The following is a 16,486-nucleotide window of genomic DNA, read 5'->3' as shown; positions in this document are numbered from 1 at the left end:
ATGTGTGTAATAAAATAATCAGCTGAAAAGGCAAAGGCGTCATTTAAAAAACACAATGCCAACATTACCAACCTAGAAGCAACACTAGTAGATGAGAGAAACGAGATTGTTTTAGTAAATATAATCGATAAAGGACCGCAATACCCAATACATGTACAGAATAAAACGTACGGGTCATTACATCGGGTAGTTTGTACCGAAAAGACATGTATTGACACTAAGGCAGTGCCGGTAGCCTCAGGAAGACATGGATTCACGTGTCGAACACGTAAAAGCAACACAAGATCTGAAGGAAAATGCGGATATGTTGAACCTTCAAGATAGAAGTTTGGAAGAATGTTTGGCAGAAAATTTAATGAATAATGATGTGGTGGCGACGCACCAAAAGAAATTCCTGACATTCAATGTTTGGAAAGCATCATTAGTACTGAACTACGCTCAAAGAAACTTATAATAGAGGATCCATTGTTATTGATTGATTGTAGGTTGCTAAACGTCAAGTGGCAACTATTTCATGCATATTCAGGACGAGAACAAATAAACACAATAAGTAGGTTATGCAATAGAGGCGTCAGGGATTAAGGTCGGGGAAATTTAGACTGCACAGAAAATAAGGGTATATGGGATAGGGACAGAAATTTAGCCTTGCAACAGGCCACCTACGGACCCCTCAAAGTGTTGTTGCAAGGATTCTTAACGTGCAAACAGCGTGGCTCTCTCAATACACGATTTAACGTCCCCATTCTGACCGGACATGGCTGCAACTTTGTACATCCCGCACAGCCATGCGGACGCCCCACTTAGGCGAGGGTTTTACTGCCCGTCGGAGGACGACCATTGGTGACCATACTTCTATTCCCCAGTCACCCTTGGAGGATCCATTGTTAAAACTGCTTGATATTCACAGTGCTCTGGTTTTCTATGGGAAATGCTTCAAACAATCTCAACCGTTCTATCGTTTCAATAGTAAATATGTTAGGTGAGCAGAATGACGGTGACATCCTTGTAAGTTGTCTACACAACAGTATGGCAACATGCGAGTTTTTTTTTCATGCTCTTATGTTATCTGACCTGTTTGGTAAGATAAACAGCTAAGTAAATCGCTTCAGAAATGTGACTTGTCATATGCCACCGTTAACAACTAGTTATGTGTCGAATTTCTCAAATCAACAAATACTATCATCTTTAAGCGTTACTGTCGTGAAATTAATCCAATTTCACCAAAATAAAGTAATCACAATCAATATAATGAACAACAACGGTTTCAAAATGATTTTGGTCTCCTACTGATACTTTTAGAGCTTTCGCTCCAAACTGTCCATTTTGACAAAAAACATTGTTTTTCCCTAAAATCAATTAGCCAAATTTCACAAAAATTTCACCATTATTCACAACAATTGTGCAAAATGTCATTGGCCTTCTACCAATAGTTTTGAAGTTCTTGTGCTTATACAAAATATGTTTCTCAAAATTGGTGATATTAAAAAAAAATCAGAAATCAAAAATTGTTGACAGACAGACATACAGAGGAACAAAGTGAGGCTTAATAAAATTTTATATAAACAGTTATTGTAAATCTTCATTCAGAATGACTTCACGAATTTCTCCTTCCTCAATTTCTCGAATAATTTTGAAAAGGTCATCATCATTTTCTTCAGGCAAAACTTATGTGCTTTGTTGTGGTGCTGTTTTCTAACTCATTACAGATAACCTAGCAAAAAATGAGGCTATCTGTGAAGGCTGAAGAAACTGGTCAGCTTTAAACACTCTTACACCATGTTCATCAACTTTAGTTCTCATATTAATAGATGTTGTAACTGGGTTAGATTTCTTTCCACTAGTTTCCCCTGCTTCAAATTCCTGCTTAAGAAAATCTTTAACTTCTGTAGAAAATCTTACAAACTTTCGTTCTTTTCTTAAGGCCCATCCCATGTCTTCTGATCAGGTTCCTTCTGTGCCTGTGTCTGACATATTACTAATATTGATGGTATTTTGAAAGTTGGCATTACAAGTTTCTACCCAACGCGTACGCTTTCTCACTTTGTCATATGTGGAAAGTATTTTTGAGGTGTCTTTCACTACTTTGATGGGTTTCATTGTCATGAAATGATGAAAAAGTGGCACAACAGGTTTTTATTTTATCAATCAATATCAGATAGCCTTTGACCTATAATTGTTAAACTTTATAAAATACATTGTGACTTTGATGGAGAGTTGTGTCATTGGCACTCATACCACATCTTCCTATTTATATTTACCTTTGCAAGATTTGCCGTTTTGGCATTTTGATAAGTGCAAATATTTTTTGTTACTTGTTTTTATAGTAACGGAAATAATGATCCTTTATTTAACATGATTATTTAAAAACCTCACCAATACCATGCCTAAGGAAGAAATCTATCTTTTTCAGATCTTTTTTCTAATCTAAGTTTTTTTTAAATAAAAAAAATAAGAGGTAATTTAGTGTGTCTTGTCATTAAGCATCTCTGGCACTAGTTTATTAAACCAGTGTTCATGTGTTTTCCCCAAAATTTCCAAAATTTTACAGATTTTTCAGATTGGGTTGCACAGAAGAACAACAAATTTATTGTTTGATTTGGACATATAAAAACTTCACTATTTACCTGTTCTTTGACTTATTCCATATAAACTGAGCCAAAAACACCCACAGTGGTAGCAACCTGCATTATCGCTACGCAGAAAAACCTCCTCTGTATTCGGCATTTGCTTCTTAATGGTCATCAACGTATTTTCTATGATGGATGCCACAGCAAACCAGTCTTGACGTACCCCATCAAAAAGATGAACATATGTCTTGTGCTGAAATTAATATAAATATCTATAAAAGCATGATCTGTATAATGTATCATAATATAAAACTTCAAATCTTGGCATAAGTTGTTTAATTTTGTTTTTAACGAAAAGAAAATTCTAAATATCTTTTATGTGTTATGATAATTTGTCTAGTGTTATTACATTTGTCTCTATTTTTATGAATTCATGTAACAGTCATATCATATTCTTTTAAATCATACAAATGATCAAGTTCAGTTTAACTTGCAAAATTGTTTACAACAGTGGTAAGTACATTGCATAAATGCATAGGACAAACAGCATTATAAATTAATGATACCATGTTTGGTATATAGTTTACATGAAAATTTAGAGATCAATTTTTTTTTATCTGATAATTTTTTGAAGAGTTTAATATGGTCCTTTGACTTAAAATAATAATAGAAGTTTTCAGTGTTATGCATTTATATTTGTCATGCTTAAAGTAATAAAGATAATGAATTGTAAAAAAAATTATTCTGGAATAAAGTTTAACCATGACAAGTTAAAGATCAAGTTCAAATTTTGTTTTGGTCTGAATACACAAAATATTGCATTGAAATAATCATTAATCATGTTAATTACCTGCAATGTAGTGTTTTCTGGCTTGACAATAGCTACACTGACATGCCAATTCAGACCTTTGTGGCCGAAGAAATCAGACTGTTTCTCCCTGTAACGCATTAGCAAAAACTTCATTGCCCAATCCATAACTAGTAATAGTTGATGAGGTTCCAGTGACTCCATGAGCTTCAGTCGTGCTTCATCTTGGTTGTTTGTCCGCAGTTGGTGAGCTTTCCATTGCTTCTGTATATATCACAGAATATACATGTGTACTGTATACTACATGTATTTTAATAAATGTTTAAATTAATGTTGCTTGCAAAGCTAAGGACATTCATTATCTTAATAAGCATGATACAGGATACAAGTTAAATTTTCTAACTTGATTTTGTTTATCAAACATGAAGTTTCCACTTTCAATTTCAATAACCAAAACAAAGAGCATATATGTTGTGTACAAATTGTAATATTGTACAAATTATAATTTGTACAGAATTGTCGAACAAGTTATCAGTGCTTTTTGAATCTCCTAACACAAATTGATAGTACAAGCACAGAGTCTTTTGTTGAGCATATATCTGTTATTTTTTATGACTGCATATGATACAGTCTTGTACTCAGCATTGAAACAAACAAATTAAAAAAAAGTAATTTGGGTCATGTTATAAAAACAACAAACTTTTTTTGTTTGCAATTGTCAAATTGTAATTAAGTTTATTAACTGCCCCTTGTTATAGCGTTATATCTGTCTGATTGTACTAATAAACCTTTAAACTTGTTACTTATTCCAATTTGCAATTAATAAGATAAGAACCCCTACCGATCCCCCCACCCCATAAAGGCTGAAAATGACAAGTCCAGACTTAAAAAAAAATTGGGCAGCACTTCCCCTAGGAAATGAGCCTTTTCAACCCCAATCCCTGACCATAAAGTAGGGAATTGAGAAACAAATCAAGAGGTCAGGTGTGGAACAGTTTCAATTATTAAAGACATGTACCATATCCCACCTGAAGTGGTGCCTATTGTAGAAAATTAACTGTAAAGAAAATCTATAAACCTTACACAATTAGCAGTCTGATATCCACTCAGAAAATATTAATTTGGTCAACAAAAAGTTGAAAACAATTATAAATAGTCTTGTCCCTTGAAAATTGCCCCTCCCCCTTTTTCACTTGCCTCAGAAACAGATGTCTGTCCCCAAACCACCAATTTAAATGTGACAGAAAGTATATTGGGGGACTTGTAGTAATATCATATATTTTAATTGATCCAACCGGGACTACATAGCCATATTTTTGCAAAAGATGTAGACTTGCAGCTACAGTAACACCTTGTCTGTTTCCTTCTGGTTTCCCTTTGCCCGTATGTGTACATTTTGAAAGTCTTTTCCAATACACACCAAGAGAGTATCTATGATATGGACACACAGAATAGCTATCAATCTCAGCAAATATTCCAACACGGTGACAAATGAGATTACACTCAGTGCTAATATCATCATTGATATAATAAGAAGACAGGTGTGATTTTAAATTTCTCTGGCAATATTTCAATAACAGGACTTATGTCTCTTTTGGAAAAAAGGGTGTCAAACCACATTTGGTATCTGGCTACATATTTGCTCTGTGCCCATTTTGCTGTGACAACCATTGAAAACTAAAAACTAAGCAAAAAACATCAGTCTCAGTCATTTTCTAATAGCTATGGGTTGTATTTATTCAAAAAATATTATCCATGGATAAGATAATCTCTCATCATTAATTTCTGCATAGTTCAATAGGTCTTGTGCATTATTTAATGTAACATGGACAGACATGTTCTTATTCAAGGTTCCAAAGAGTTTTAATAATTTAAAGTGAGTAATGAGCAATGTGTCATTCATAAAAAAAAAATCATAAACCATTCAACACAGTGAATTTTGCTTCCTTAAAGGTGTAGAATCGCATAACATTTAATTGAAAAAATTCATCAAGCATTAAAGTTATCCTAAAAATACTTTCAGAAGTATTGTTTCTTTCCTAATATTGACAGATTTACATATGTAGCATAATATATATGAGCAAAAAGGCAACTGATATGAACAGAAAAAATGACTGAAGGCAGTAAAATATCAATGGTTCATCAGCCTGTCATGTTGACAGACATCAATTAAAACTTGTCAACCATTTAATTATTAGGGAATATAATGTCTTAATTTTTATATGATTGTCTTTCAATAAAAAAAAAACAAACAAAAAAAAACCTTTGCCTTGCAATCCCATAATTAATAGAACAATGTACAATGTCTGGAACCTTGACACCTCTAGATACAAATGGATTCCGTTGCAGTTTTTTAGCGTTTAATCGTGACAATTATCTAATGTTTTATATTTTTAAAACAAGATAACACATTTTAGTTTTAATTCAATTTATTGATATTCTAATTAACAATGATTAATCAAAAATGAGTCATTGCATCGCAGTTCACCATGTTCACAGGTCAACAATCTTCTTTGGCCCTTTCTTGAAATCATTGCCTGCAAAGAAATTTTGAAAAAAATGTTTTGAAAAAGACCTTTTATATATATATACAGTAAAATATGAAATAAAGAAATAGCAACCTGTTTTATTTATTTATGTTATTAGCAATAAAGTTAAACCAGAGTTTAAGAATCATTTACCAGATTGTATTTTAAAACTACAAACTTCATCTGTGCTTTCATTTTGTCAATGCTGGCCAACATTTAAAGAACACAAGCATAACCTCACTTGAATAAAGATCCATTGAAAAGGCACATTTACCTTATGGAAGCAATATGCAAATTTTGCACATTTTGTATGTTCATAATCATCACATAATCAGTGTAATAAGTCTTTATTAGAGGTAGCTGCAAGATTTGTTCATTATCTGGACATGCTCGGTTTAGCTGCAAGATTTCTTCATTATCTGGACTTGCTCGGTTTGCGTTGCTTATTCTTTAGTTTTCTATGTTGTGTCATATGTACTATTGTTTGTCTGTTTGTCTTTTTCTTTTTTAGCCATGGCGTTGTCAGTTTATTTTCGATTTATGACTTTGACTGTCCCTCTTTTACAGTTATTTGTATACTACTGACAAAGTCAATAATTTTATAATTTAACTTGTTTAATCCAATATAAAATAAACTTACATGCATGCTTTGTTTTGTTTATTTTATTAAGAGAAAAAAATGTTTTTAAGACACTTCTCATGTTTGAAATGTTGTGTAAATACCTACCATTAAATATGTAATAAAGGTGACGACCTTCCATTCTTATGTCTGGTGGATCCAACGTATCAACAACATCTGACGTTGCAATGGTATACGTTTGCCCACCATCCATCCATTTTCCATCTTTAAGATACTTATAATACATAATCCATGGCCATTCAGAAACCTTTAAGAAAAATATATACAGTCCGCCAAAAGTTAAGCACCACCTTAATATAACTGTCGATATTTTTTTAACTATATCGAAAAAAATATTTATGTTTGGTGTTATAAATTGCCTATAGCATACACTAAGAAAATTCATTACGACCAAAAAAATAAACCCTGATATATCCGCCCAGCAACCTTTTATTAAAGGTCATCTGCACTTTTACAAATACACTGTTTCGATGCCTTTAAATCATCTTCCTACTGTCCCGCGTACAGGTGAAATTTGACCTTCACCAAGTCACTGTGAAATATGGCAAGCGGTAAGTTATCTGTGAGTGAACGTTGACAAGCAATTGACATGTCAAATTCCGGTAGGAGCACTAGGAGCATTGGTAACCATTTCAATCTTAATCGCACCGTCATTGTCAGATTTTTACAACGTCATATTGACACAGGAACTGTAAATGATAGACCAAAGTCCTGAAGACCCCGTTTAACTACCTATCGTGATGACAGACTTTTTAGTGGTCGTGCTAAAGCCAACCCATTTACTCCTGCCCCATAGCTTAGACACCACTGGCCTCCAGGTGGTCGTGTTAGTGCTCGAACATTATTCCGTCGACTTCATAGAGGCTACCTAAGAGCACGTCGTGTTGTCAAAAGACGTGCTCTAATAGCCAGGCACCGTATAATCAGGTTTCAAAGGGCTAATGACCATCAACGATGGAACATGAGAACCTTGCAAAATATTCATTTGTCAGATGAGAGTTGGTTTCTGTTACGACCAATAGACGGCAGAATACGAGTTTGGCGGGGAAATAAAACTGTCATTCACCAAAACAACAATTGCCCAACGACAGCAATCGTTGATGGTGGTGTTACAGTATGGTGTTTCTTCTCATACTGTTGTAAGCTGGGTATGCATATTTTGCAGGGTAACATGAACAGACAGACATACAGGGATTTGGTGCTTAGAAACATTGTAGTCCCTCATTTTGAGAATCTCAAACTTGCGTCAAGATCCTCGTACATGGACGACAACGCTAGACCACACAGGGCAGGGATTGTAACCGATTACAAAGATCAAGAAGCCATTGACACTATCTTTTGGCCTTCCATGTCTCCAGACCTGAACCCTATCGAACATGTCTGGGATGCCATTGGCAGAAATCTCAATCGCAGAGATCCACTTTTGCAAAATCTTGGCGATTTAAGTGGGGCAATTGTTGAGGAATGGAATAAATTTGCTCAACTAAAGTTCAGAAGGCTTGTACAGAGTATGAGACGCCGTGTTATGGAACTGTACCGGAAGAGAGGTAGTTACACATCCTATTGACTTAAATATTGACATTAAATTTGCCGAACATACCAAAGATTATTTGTAGAGACTTTTAATGATTTTGGGTGATTAATTGTTTTAAAAAAATAAAATCAAAGTAAAACTAAAATTCCGTTTCTGATTTGTGTAATTTTCACTATTTCTATGAACGCAAAATTCAAATGCATAAAACCTGCATCAGTGACCAAACTTAAGTTTATGGTTTGTTTATGGCATATGTTAGCAAAATTGCTACATGAATATTTTCTCTTTTTCGAGGATTAACTGGTTTTTTTAAATGAAAAAAAAAATCGATACAACAAAGATAGGTGGTGCTTAACTTTTGGGGGACTGTATATATCAATAAAAAAGTATAAGAACGACAACCAACTTTGGACTTTGTTTTATTTCGTTCATGGTGTTTAATAAAGAGCCGTTCTATACATTGAAATATGTTACCGTCGTACACTGATTAAGAGTAAGATACATATTACGATTAGAAGCTAAGTAGTAAATCGGCGTTTCTTTCCCTGATACATCAGATTCCTGTAAACGAATCACGATGCTACACAAATTTTGACATGTTAATGGCCCAAAGAGGTAATTTGAACGTTATTAATGTAATAAATGTCTTTTAATATGCATAATTGATATATTCGCATAGTCATAATGATATTTGTAAGGTTATACTGCGATTTGTGTAAGGTTATACTGCGATTTGTTTATATCTTTGGTGTGCAACAGGGTTTTGCATTGAAAATTATTTATGGTTCTTTTTTGTCTACTTTCAGTTCTTACGTAAACCTGCGAAACAACGTATACAAGTCCATGAACTTTGTATAATGTTAGACAACTGGGTGAATGTATGCGATGCACTGTATGTTTATTTGACAATTGCGACATAAATAAAGTATCAGAACTTTCAGTGTATTATTTTGCGACGCCCACAGCTACAGTAAGAACTCTCCATCATTGACTTGTCTGATGTGTAAACGATTGCGAAACAGATTTGAAGAATCCATTTGATGAACAATTACAGATCGATGCGTTTTGATGCGGTAATAATTGTAAACAGAACTTTTATGAGACATGCTGTAAAATGTGGTATGGTGTAAAGTTATGGAAAAGATTCAAGACATTGATTTTGGCAATACACATTTATAGTGATTCGTGAAACAACAGAAAGAAGACCGAACAGTTGAAGAGAACTTTTACTAGAGATATTGACTCATTATTGATTTATTGCATTGATTTATTTGCTATGTTTTGGTATTTTGTATTATGTTTGATTTTTGATAGTATTTGAATATGGGTTTATAATAAGGATTCTTTAAACTGTTTTAACATGATGAAATGCATGAACATATGGGTACAAAACGTATGTTTATTTTGAATATGATGCATTTGAATTTTAAAGGGTTACATATTTGATTGATATCATATATAGATAATGATTTTATGTTGCTTAAATCCCTTTGTTGATAACTTGAAATAATTAGTCATGATGTCCCGAGGCGAAGTCGAGGGCGATATATGTGAGGCTAGCGGTGTAACTCGTACTAGCACACGACAGCGAAGTTTAACCGATAAGGGTTTTTTGTGGCAAGTTGATACTTTACAGAAAAACTTTCGGAAGGCCGTTTCCTCATGGAAGTCATGGTCAAACAAAATAGAAGTACAATTAAGTGACACTAAAGACACAAATATCATTCGTGAACATCGAAATATATTAGTTGAAAACATGAATCATTTAACAAGTGTTTATAAACAATTATCGAATCTTATCGAAAATGAAAGTGAGTCACATGGTCATTCCGAATTAATTAGTGAAAGTGAAACTGAGATATTTAAGCGATACGAAACTTGTGAAAACTATCACGCAGATCTCATGAAAAGGATAACGACTCGTGTTCAGGAAATTGATAGAGACAATGTAGAAACTAGAGGTTCATATACATGTAAGTCAAGGTCTAGTCATTCATCTCATTCACATAGATCAAGTGCATCACAACGGTCACAAACTGCTTCGCGAGCCGCAGACTTGAAGGCAAAATTAAAGTACATTGAAATCGAGGCGAAGGCGAAATTAGAATTGGAAAGGATACAAACGATACGTGAACTAGAGACTACAGAAGCCAAGCTAGATGTAATCGATAAAGCTAGTCAAGGCTCAGATTTAGATGAATTAAAGAGATCACTTCCGGAAGCTAATATTCTCGATAAATTTCTTCAACACGTTAATCCGGATGCTAAAGTAGATACTGACATTATTGAAAATATTGAGGATGAGCATGATGATTTTGTAACTACTCTGCCAAGGTCAACAGTTCCGAAGAAGTTAAATATTGACCATGATCAAGTTCAACCAATACACCATATAAGTTATAAGTATCCAGTTCAAGGTCATTCTGTCCCGACTGTAAGTCTACAAGGTCAAGGTCAATTCGTCTCAAATGTCGATCAATCTAGGCAAGCTAAGCCTACACCCAAAGTCCGTCAATTAATATTAGATCAGTCTGCATTGAATGTAAGTCAGTCATTCGTACAAAGTGTAAGTTCCGTGCCAGTAGTGACACACACGCGTTCTGAACCAGTAGTAACCAACGTAAAATCGGCGCCAGTTGTGACAAGCGTAAGTTCCGCAACTCTTAATCCATCAGCTATAACATTTGTACCTCAGAATGTAAACACTGCTAATGTTACAGGACAATACGTTCAAATTGAAGACCTTACGAAATCACTCGCCGAACAAGTGAGTCTTAGTCGGCTGCCGCCACCCGAACCATCGGTCTTTTTTGGTGATCCTTTAAAATATCCTGCGTGGAAATCATCATTCCAAACTCTTATTGAACAACGAAAAATTCCGACGTTTGAACGTATACATTACTTGCGAAAGTATGTCGGAGATTCAGTGCGAGAGGTAATTGAAAACTTTCTAGTATTGTCTACTGAAGACGCTTACGATGATGCAAAGGAACTCCTTGAAAAGAGATACGGTGATCCGTTTATTATCAGTAATGCATTCCGTGATAGACTCGATAATTGGCCGAAAGTACTGTCTAGAGACAATATTGCTCTTAGGAAATTTTCCGACTTTCTTAAACAGTGTTTGTCTGCGATGAAAACTATGGGAACATTGAACGCGCTAAACGACAATAGAGAAAATCGAAAGCTTTTGTCAAAACTACCGGATTGGGTTGTAACACGATGGTCCAGAATCGTTGCGAAGCACAAAGAAGATAAGCGTGAATTTCCTTCATTTCAAACGTTTGTAGATTTTGTAGAAAAGGAAGCAATCATAGCAAACGACCCGGTAACGTCGATACAGTCGGTCAGATCAGAAACTACAAATAGCACTTGTGACAAGTTTAAGACAAATCGATTTCAGCGTGGTAAATATGATAATCAGCGTAGAAACGTTCTTGCGACAGAAACTTCACGAGTGCCTGATAAAAACAATAACAGTTACAACAAGGATCAAACATGTACATTCTGTAAGAAAACTGGTCATTTCATCGATTCATGTTATAAGTTTCTTGGGAAATCAGTGAACGAGCGAAAGAACTTTGCGAAAGAAAAGGGACTTTGTTTTGGTTGTCTTGGGTACGGACATACATCGAAGAAATGTCAAAAACGTAAAAAATGTGAGGTATGTTCAAGGTTTCATCCGACGTCTTTACATGGTGACTTTCAAAAACCGATCATTTCCGTCAACAAGGATAAACCGTTCGAAACTGGCACCGTGGAAAATTGTAAGTCACAGACCGGAGCCGTATTCATGAACAATACAAAAGCAAGTTGCAAAAGTTCTATGATTGTGCCAGTTTATGTGTCGCATTCAGACGATCCCGAGAATGAAAGACTCGTTTATGCTTTACTAGACACACAGTCGGACACTACTTTTATTTTAGATGAAACACGCCGTGCGTTAGGACTCAGTGGAACAGATGTTAAACTCTCACTTTCTACAATGCATGCAGAAAATCATATAGTTGACAGTCGTAAAATAAAAGGTCTAATGGTTAGGGGATTTGACAGTGAAGTTAAAATACCGCTTCCAAACGTATTTACACGTGACATCATGCCAGCAAACCGATCTCATATTCCGACAGCTGAAATGGCACGTCGATGGTCATATTTAGAACACCTTGCAGGAAAGTTGATGCCCGTCAGAGATTGTGAGTTTGGACTATTGATTGGTTACAATTGTCCTCGTGCACTTATTCCACGTGAGGTCATACCTTCAATTGATAACGGACCGTATGGACAAAAAACAGATTTAGGATGGGGAATTGTTGGTATTGTTGATCCCTTGCAAATAGACAACTGCGACTTGATAGGATTCAGTCACCGAACTCTAGCTCTCGAGGTTCCGAATGAGTTATCGATTAGAGGAAATAAAAGTGGAGATCCAGAACATGTTTACTTTTCGTTTGGTTCGAGCGTTAAGGAAATAATTCCAAGTGAAGTCGCCCGCATGATGGAACTTGACTTTTCAGATAGAAACATTGACAAGATTTCATTTTCTTTTGATGATAAAAGATTCATTTCTATTCTTAATGAAGGAATAAGTGTTGAAAATGGACATTATGTTATGCCACTGCCGTTTAAAGATAAAAACCCGCCTATTCTACCGAACAACAAGAATATTGCAGTAACACGTTTAAATCAATTGAAAGGACGTCTTCAGAGGGATAAAACATATCGTAATCATTATTTTACAAGCATGAATGACTTTATCGAAAAGGGATATGTAGAAAAGGTTGAATCGTCTGAACAGGATATCGATGGTCATGTATGGTATATACCTCATCATGGGGTATACCATCCCCAAAAACCTGACAAGGTGCGTGTTGTATTTGACTGTAGTGCTAGGTATCAAGATCATTCTTTGAATGATCATTTGCTACAAGGACCTGACCTAACGAACACTCTTATTGGAGTACTGTGTAGATTTCGGAATGAACAAATCGCCGTGATTTGTGATATTGAACAAATGTTTCTTCAGTTCAACGTTAATAAAGATCATAGAGACTATTTAAGATTTTTGTGGTGGAAAGACGACAATCTTCATGGAGATCCTATAGAATATCGTATGAACGTACACTTATTTGGAGCCGCTTCATCTCCGGGTTGTGCCAACTTTGGTCTGAAAAGAGTTGCTGACGATTACGAAGATGAGTTTGGATCAGATATTTCAGACTTTTTGCGAAATGATTTTTACGTAGATGACGGTTTGAAGTCTGTTGCTTCCGTCGATGACGCTGTAAGCTTAGTCAAACGAAGTCAGGATATGTGTAACAAAGGAGGTTTAAGATTGCACAAGTTTCAGTCAAACTCAAAAGACGTTTTGAATCAAATACCGATCGAAGATAGAGCAAAGGATCTAAAGAACTTAGATTTATTAAATGACTTACCGATTGACAGACTTCATCCGGTACCGCCTTTCACTTATAGCGGAGTTGATTTGTTTGGACCGTGGTACATTAAAGAAGGACGTAAAGAACTTAAACGCTATGGTGTCTTGTTTACGTGTCTATCATGCCGAGGAGTACATATAGAGACAGCAAATTCTCTTGATACCAGTTCATTCATAAACGCGTTGCGTAGATTTATAGCCATACGTGGCCCTGTAAGACATCTAAGATCAGATAGAGGAAGCAATTTTGTAGGTGCGGAACGAGAATTGCGGGAAGCTTATTCAGAAATGGACGATAAAAGTATAAGACAATTTCTTTCGAATGAAGGGTGTGATTTTGTAGAGTTCAAAATGAATGTCCCATCTGCTAGTCATATGGGTGGAGTTTGGGAACGCCAAATCCGGTCAGTTAGAAATGTTCTTGCGTCACTAATGCATCAATCTGGTACACAATTGGACGATGAATCTTTGAGAACTTTTATGTGCGAAGCCGCAGCAATTGTGAACAGCCGTCCTTTAACTCTTGGCAATTTGAATGATCCCTTATCAGAGGAACTCCTAACGCCAAATCATATACTTACGATGAAGTCGAAGATTATTCTTCCTCCGCCAGGACAATTTCAAAGAAGTGATATTTACTCTCGAAAACGCTGGAGGCGAGTTCAGTTCTTAGCAAACGAGTTTTGGAATAGATGGAGAAAGGAGTATTTGTCTAATCTACAATCTAGAAAGAAGTGGACTGCTCCGAGACGAAATTTGAAAGTCGGCGATATAGTAATAATCAAAGATGAACAAGCCGCGCGAAATCAGTGGCATCTTGGGAAGATCAACACAGCACACGTAGATGAGGATGGGCTTGTTAGAAAAGTGCGGGTTACGATAGGTGCTCAAATTGACAATAATGGAAGGAGGAAGTCACCTCTTCAGGAATTAGATAGGCCGATTCAGAAATTAGTGTTAATATTAGAAGTAGGGGAAACCGAGGAAGTCCCCACCGAGGAGCTTGATGACACTTAGGATGCGATGTCCATAATGGTAGTATAATGGATATAAGACTTTTTGATATTTTGAAAAATTAAACATTAATTTTGGGGAGCCATGTTACCGTCGTACACTGATTAAGAGTAAGATACATATTACGATTAGAAGCTAAGTAGTAAATCGGCGTTTCTTTCCCTGATACATCAGATTCCTGTAAACGAATCACGATGCTACACAAATTTTGACATGTTAATGGCCCAAAGAGGTAATTTGAACGTTATTAATGTAATAAATGTCTTTTAATATGCATAATTGATATATTCGCATAGTCATAATGATATTTGTAAGGTTATACTGCGATTTGTGTAAGGTTATACTGCGATTTGTTTATATCTTTGGTGTGCAACAGGGTTTTGCATTGAAAATTATTTATGGTTCTTTTTTGTCTACTTTCAGTTCTTACGTAAACCTGCGAAACAACGTATACAAGTCCATGAACTTTGTATAATGTTAGACAACTGGGTGAATGTATGCGATGCACTGTATGTTTATTTGACAATTGCGACATAAATAAAGTATCAGAACTTTCAGTGTATTATTTTGCGACGCCCACAGCTACAAAATATACTGAAATTTGTGTACATTCAACCTAATTCACATTATATCTGAACTTTAGAACTTTTGATAACTATATTAATTTGTAAATTTCAAAATAGTACTCACATGACTCACAATCCTGAACTATTTCAATAAAGGATGACCATCAAATTGCAAAATGAAAGTTTATGCAGCAACAAACTGCAATAAATGAAGTACATGAGAGATGATTATTTTTTGACAAAACCAACATATTGTAAACAACAATCTGCACAAAATAATTGCTTTCTAATTAATATTTTTTATAAAGGTATTGATCCTCTTGGATGTCAAGTGTTCAATTAGACAATGTGAATAGTATCAGAAAATAATCATCTCTGGGTGCACTGCGTAAAAAAAACCCAAAAAGAAATAACAACAAATGTTCTACAACTCCACTTACTACTGCTGGATAAATATTAGAACCAAACTTTACAGCTACGTTTGTACCATTATTAAAGTATCTGTTAAAAAAATTGAGTAAAAGTTCAACAGGTAGGATTTAATTCCAATTAAACAAATGTCTGAAATAAGGCTGTTCTATTACGGTATTTTAACTCAAATTAAAAAAATAGATGTGGTATGATTGCCAATAAGACAACAATTTACTTAGATCTTAACTTTAGGTCACTGTACAGCTTTTGTCAATGAGCAAAAGTAACACAGCATAGACACAATTTATACCAATGTAATTTAGTTTATTGAGAAATTTAGATACTAAAACCACAAAGTGAAAGAAATAAACATACATACAAGAAAACTAACAGCCTTATTCGTGTACAGTACATTACATAAAAATATTATATACAGCAAAAAATAACCCTCAAATAACAGATAATAAATGTTAGAACAGACAAATAATAACATACCTTGAAGGAATACATTTTTCTTGAACATGTTCAACGTTTTCTGTGTTTTCATGGTTCCTTTAAATAAAAAAAAAAACACCAATATGTAATGCATTAAATGATAAAACAAAACTAACCCTTCTACATATAAAAAAAGTTATCAGAATTTTGCATGGTTTATGAGCTAATGCGTTTATTGTGTTTTATAGTGGTTAGAAAAAGTAATAGACCCCAAACAAAACCCTTAGGCACCCCTGACTGATGAATACAATATGATTTCAATATTTTTTTAATCTAAAATTAGCATGCCAAACTTGTAAAATGTAATGTCCATTACAAAACTTGTGTAAAAATAATATAAACATGCAGAAAACCAAATGCATTTGAGATTTCTTTTCTTCTGAAAATTAAACTTCAAGACAAAAACCAATTGATAAATTGATCAATAAATGTATCATGTGTATTGAAAGATTCTTTTTCGCAATCAGCATCACTGAATGACATGTTGTT

The 16,486-nt window shown here is 34.8% G+C and overlaps 1 long non-coding RNA gene across 1 annotated transcript; it reads left to right on the top strand.

The window, feature by feature from the left end:
* The first annotated feature begins 8,552 nt into the window (after positions 1–8,552).
* LOC127732356 (uncharacterized) lies at positions 8,553–9,017 on the top strand. Its single transcript, XR_007996212.1, has 2 exons — positions 8,553–8,692; positions 8,884–9,017. It is a non-coding gene; the product is annotated as an uncharacterized LOC127732356 (long non-coding RNA).
* Positions 9,018–16,486: the final 7,469 nt, after the last annotated feature.

The sequence above is a fragment of the Mytilus californianus genome, unplaced genomic scaffold (assembly GCF_021869535.1).
Source record: "Mytilus californianus isolate M0D057914Y unplaced genomic scaffold, xbMytCali1.0.p SCAF_23, whole genome shotgun sequence".
NCBI classification, from domain to species: domain Eukaryota; kingdom Metazoa; phylum Mollusca; class Bivalvia; order Mytilida; family Mytilidae; genus Mytilus; species Mytilus californianus.
This window is presented reverse-complemented; position numbering and strand designations above follow the sequence as displayed.